Source organism: Heteronotia binoei, chromosome 15 (genome assembly GCF_032191835.1).
Source record: "Heteronotia binoei isolate CCM8104 ecotype False Entrance Well chromosome 15, APGP_CSIRO_Hbin_v1, whole genome shotgun sequence".
Classification (NCBI taxonomy): Eukaryota; Metazoa; Chordata; class Lepidosauria; order Squamata; family Gekkonidae; genus Heteronotia; species Heteronotia binoei.
The window spans coordinates 58,457,594-58,463,161 of NC_083237.1; the positions used below are offsets into that span (position 1 = coordinate 58,457,594).

The 5,568-nt window shown below is 42.9% G+C and overlaps 1 pseudogene; it reads right to left on the reverse strand.

Moving 5' to 3' along the window:
- Positions 1-865: 865 nt before the first annotated feature.
- On the reverse strand, positions 866-3,397 carry LOC132583633 (HIV Tat-specific factor 1-like; annotated as a pseudogene).
- Positions 3,398-5,568: the final 2,171 nt, after the last annotated feature.

A 5,568-nucleotide genomic window follows, 5' to 3' on the forward strand; every position in this document is an offset into this window, starting at 1 on the left:
TTTACATTATAGATAAAACTTAGAAAATACAAATATAACTACACACAACTTTTAAACGATTTCTCCAATCCAACTGCTGGCACAGAAAAACGCCATAGCCTCATGGTGGGTGAGAGAGGGAGGAAGGGGGAGATGAAATGGGAGGGAGTGCCAGACCATGTAATGACTTTCTTTATATTCTATATAATTACTTTCTTTATATCCAATAGGATGGCCCCTCCTGCTCAAACCTGCTTATAAATCATTAGTTTGAATTGTTACTGATCAGACCTCTTTATTAAGCATCTGACCAGAACCAGGGAAACCGTCGTTGCCATCTTAATGTTATTAATTAGTTTTTAATTGATGAAATTTTAGATATAATGTATTATATACTATATGTATCTTAGGAGCTCCATGGCGCAGAGTGGTAAGCTGCAGTACTGCAGTTTTCTGTTCAGAACCTGAGTTCGATCCTGAAGGAAGCTGGGTTCAGGTAACCAGTTCAAGGTTGTCTCAGTCTTCCGTCCTTCTGAGGTTGGTAAAATGAGTACCCAGTGCAGATGACTGGGGAAGGCAATGGCAAACCACCCTGTAAAAAGTCTGTTGTGAAAACGTCGTGATGTGACATCACCCCAGAGTCTGGTGCTGACACAGAGGACTACCTTTACCTTTTTATATGTATCTTATTATATGATTTGATGTTGTAACCCGCTTGAAGCCCACTTTGGCAGGAAGGGTGGGATAGAAATCACATAAGTTAAATGTAGTGAGCCATCGCTGTCCTCAAACAAATTCATCCAAGTTTTTTTTTTAAAAAGATTAATCTTACATACATATATTTCCATTTGTCACTGGAGCCTCCCCAGACTGACAACTGAGCAAATTAACAAGACTTTGTTGAATTAAGTTTGTGTAAAAATGTTTCCCACTCCTTCAGTCTCTTTTCCCTTTCTCCTGCAGTCTCTTCAACCAGTAAGCCAATACTCCATCCCATGTTTCAATACACAGCTGACATCTACCAAACCATCGCCCATAGAATGCCTGTTTACACACATTAGCTTCTTTAAAGGACATGAATGCAAAGTCATCTGAGTGTCTATTGAATATAGTCTCCTTCTTTACTTGTCCAAATTTATCACATTCTGTCTTCTCATTTAGAACTAAGGTCTTCTCATTCAGAACTAGCAGGCCCTCTTCAAACTCTTTCAGATGGAACTTGTTCCTGATAAGAACACGTTGGCATCACAGCCTAACCTCACCGTCTCTAGCCTCCAATCCAGCTGTTTGTGTTGCTGAGACAGCTTCTTCTTGTAGTCTTTGCACTTCTTCTTTTTGCAGGCGCTATAGTCTCCCCTTAAACTGAAACTTCTACCCGCAGTCTGTAGCCTCTAATCTCATTTTTCATCCAGAAGTTTCAGGGCCGGTTCAACCGACTCTCTCTTTAGGTAACAACAGAATCACCTAAAGACCTCTCTTTAGGTAACATCACAACAGAGCCTGCCTCCTCTGAGATTCCCCTCTTTGTCCTCGTAAAACTTAATGTTGGGTTCCTCTCTCCAGGGATCACACATAATAACTCCACATTTGTACAGAGCCTGAACAAACCCACCTTCTGTAATTCCTGGTGGTAAACCCGACCTATATATTTGTATTTTTCTGTTCTTCAGCACAGAGCCAGCCTGCTTCAGGTTTCTTTTTGGCTGCAATCACACACGCACAATAATGCACTTTCCAAATGGATTTGACTGTGTGAGCTGGCAAAATCCAGTTGGAAAGTGCCTTATTTAGTGTGCGTGATCGCAGCCTGTCTCTCCTTTCTGCTTAGCACAAGGCAGGCCAAGCTGTGGCTCAGGAGCCATATGTGGCTCTTGAAGTCCTCACTGCCCTGTTGGCTGGCAGCTTGGAGAATGCATTTAAAGTTAAAGTTGCTTCCTTTCCACCTCTCCCTGCCTCCTCCCTCCCCATCTATTTTTCCTTCCTTCATCTGACATTCTTGTCTTGCAGCTCTCTGACAGTTGTTATTCTTGCCTTGCGGCTCTCAGATATCAGATGTTCCTGCCTTGCGGCTCTCAGACATCTGACATTTATTCTATGTGGCTCTTATGTTATGTAAGTTTGGCCATCCTTGGCTTAGCATCTGCCTTTCCTTTCTCTCAAATATATTTTATTGCATTTAAACCATCAGATACAAAGGTCATACATATCATGTAGTACAATCATGCACCAAACATATAACATAATAAGCTAAATAGTTTACTCATTAAAATTGATTACACAGTTTTAACCTTCATATGAAAATGTACATAGATCATATATTTGAACTTATTAACTATGAACTAAAGGAAGTCATATTGTAAGTGCTAACTGCAGAAATGAGGTAAAATTCTACCATAAAGAAAGGTCATTAATTATTAGGAATAGACTCTTATGAAGTGAGATATTCAAGATCACAGGTGTTAAGATTTCATTTTCTCCAAGTTTGATTCTTCTAAATCTATGGGAATCTGGTTCTGCCTCAAAACAAGATAGAGAGCTTATAATGAATTTACTTACAGCAGCTAAAGCAGTCATTGCTTATAAATGGAAAGATGTGCAGTCTCCCAATATTCAGGCTTGGTATCTCAAAAGTTTGGGATTATTTTACTATGGATAAAATCACTGATGAGGTGCAGTCAGGTGCTATAACACCTCAATATAAGTCTATAACGGAAAAGTGGTCGCCTTTTCTAAGAATTCATTTTGCTAATCATTTCACTTAAGATTTAATTTTTCTGTGTTATTATCTTTGCGTGGAATTCAAGTTGTATCCTGTTTTGAAGCTTTATGATGTTAGGTAAGCTGTTTGAATTTGCAATAAAGAAAATTTTGAGATTTATATATATATATATATATATATATATATATATATATATATATTCTAAAACAGGAAACCAGATAGCAGAGAAAGCAGAAGATAAGGGAGGACGTTCAAGTTGATTGATGTTATCAGAGATCTTAGCCATTGCGCATAACTTTTTTATGCATCAGCCTGTCCTGATCCTTTCTCCTCTGCCGGCTGCTGGGCTCCAGTCCCCTTTTGGATCTGCCAGTGGTCTGATCCCAGCAGAGGGTCAGCAGGAAAGCTGAGACGTCGCCAGGAAGTCTTCGCTCACCTGAGGGCGCCAGGCCTTCTCGTCGCCGTCTACAAGAACGAAGGGGTCCCCGGCCGCAGCTCCCTTTCGGCCACGGAGCTCCTAGAGCCGCAACTACCGAGCTTCTGAGGGCGGCCGCCGCGGCAGTCCCTGAACGTCTCCTCAGCCCCGCCGCTCCGGGATTCTCCCAGGGCGCCTGCGCGTAACCGCTTCCTAACGCGCCTGCGCGGCTCTCCGCGAATCAGCCCGCAGCTTCTGTTCTTCCGACGCCTCTTTGACGTCATCAGTAAACACCAATAAGGGCTGGGACCAGACCTCCCTCTCTCCCTCCCTCTCTCGGGGTTGCCAGCCTCCAGGTGGGGCCTGGAGATCTCTCGCTTTTCCAACTGATCTCCAGCAAGCAGATATCGGCTCCCCTGGAGAAAATGGCTGCTTTGAAGGGTGGATCCAAGTAGGCATCACTAGGTAATGCATGTCCTTTTGTTTTACCTAGGCTCAGGACTTTTTTTTTTGGCAGAAAAAGCACAACAGGAACTCATTTGCATATTAGGCCACACCCTCTGATGTCACCAATGTTTCACGCAGGGCTTTTTTGTAGAATTTATTTGCATCTTAGGCCACACACCCCTGACACCAAGCCAGCTGGAACTGCGTCCCTGTGCATTCCTGCTCAAAAAAAGCCCTGCCTAGACTTGCAGCAACAGCAATTAGCTGGCAACTTTTATCACCATTTATTGCTATCCAGACCAAATGGGCTTCCGATTTATTACACTATTCCCCCATTTGATCCTAACTTTGAACATATGAACATATGAAGCTGCCTTATACTGAATCAGACCCTTGGTCCATCAAAGTCAGTATTGTCTTCTCAGACTGGCAGCAGCTCTCCAGGGTCTCAAGCTGAGGTTTTTCGCACCTCTTTGCCTGGACCCTTTTTAGTTGGAGATGCCGGGTATTGAACCTGGGAACTTCTGCTTCCCAAGCAGATGCTCTACCACTGAGCCACCTTTGTATCAGTTTTCACTCTTAACCCACCAACTCCATGTATTTCAGCCCACTGTGCCTTATCCCCTCATCTGAAGAAGTATGCATGCGCACGAAAGCTTGCATCCTGCATAAAACTTGGTTGGTCTTAAAGGTGCAAAACTGGACTCCTACTTTTGTTCAAACATTGTCAAGCAATCCTTTGTAGCAGAACTACAACTCCCAGTAGCCCTCGCGACCATACAATTAGTCCCAGCCAATCCGCGCGAAGGTCTTTGTCAGGTGCCAACATGGCGGAGGCCAGGAACTAAGGCAAGTGTGTGGCTTTAGGGCACGAGAGGGAACTGGTAAGTGTCTTGCTTGCTGGATACCTGTCCTTGTAGTAGGAATCGGCAAAAGGGACCGAGGAGCCTCGGCGACCTGGCCCCCTGCCCCTGTTTAGCCTGCTAGACTGCCATCTTTTTCTCTCCAGAAGCTCATAGTCTCTTCCCCCCCCTTCCTTTCTTTGTTCTGTCTTCTTCATCAAGGGTTGGATCTTCTTTGCATAGTTCTGGGATGTGTTTTCCTGCAGTCTTTGAAATGTCTGAAGCATTGGAAGGGATGTGGTCATTTGGGGGACTATATGCACTGCTGGTTGTATTGTCCTCACATATATCCATTTTGGCAGTTGATTTTACAGCATATTTATATGACCACAGGAGTCAGGGTTCCTGTCAGGCCAGAAATCCTTTTGTTATCTATGCTACCAGTGGGCTTTGGAAACAAAAGTAGAAATATTTTGATTACGACTCTGCTAGCCATTGCTAGGATTGTAATTGCTTGAAAATGGGGAAATAAAAGCTCACCTTCTTTATCGTCCTGGCAAAATAAGGCATGGGAAAGTTTTGTTCATTCCAAAATGACTGGCTGTCATCTCATGCCTAACTTACAAAATTATCAAGAAAAACTTACAGCAGTATGGTTTCCAGTAGTGTCATATTTGACTCGACAAAATGTGGTTCCCAATAAGGCTTATTATCGGGACTTGCTATTTTTCTAATACATGTCATTCCTTATTTGTATCTTCTCTGAAGCAAATATGTATTTGTCTTTGTTTTAATGTATTGGCACATTGGTTTGGGGTATGTTTAAAATAAAGATTATTTCTAAAATAATATTAAAAAAGATAAATGTCTGAAGCAGAAAGGTGCACATTCAACGGCGCTTTGCAGTTGAGGCATTGTGCATTTTTTCCAGAGAACTTGTTGCTGGGGGTAGCCAAACTTGCTTCGTGTAGGAGCTACTTAGAATAAACATTGTATGTTTGAGAGCTGCAAGACAGAAAGGAAAGCAGGCAGGCAGGCAAGTAGGGAGAGAGAGAGGTGGAACGAAAGTAATCTTAAATGCATTCTCCAAGCTGCCAGTTGGCTTGGCTTGGAGAAGTGATTTAAAGTGGGAAATGCCTTCTCCAAGTCGGCTGATGGGGCAGTGG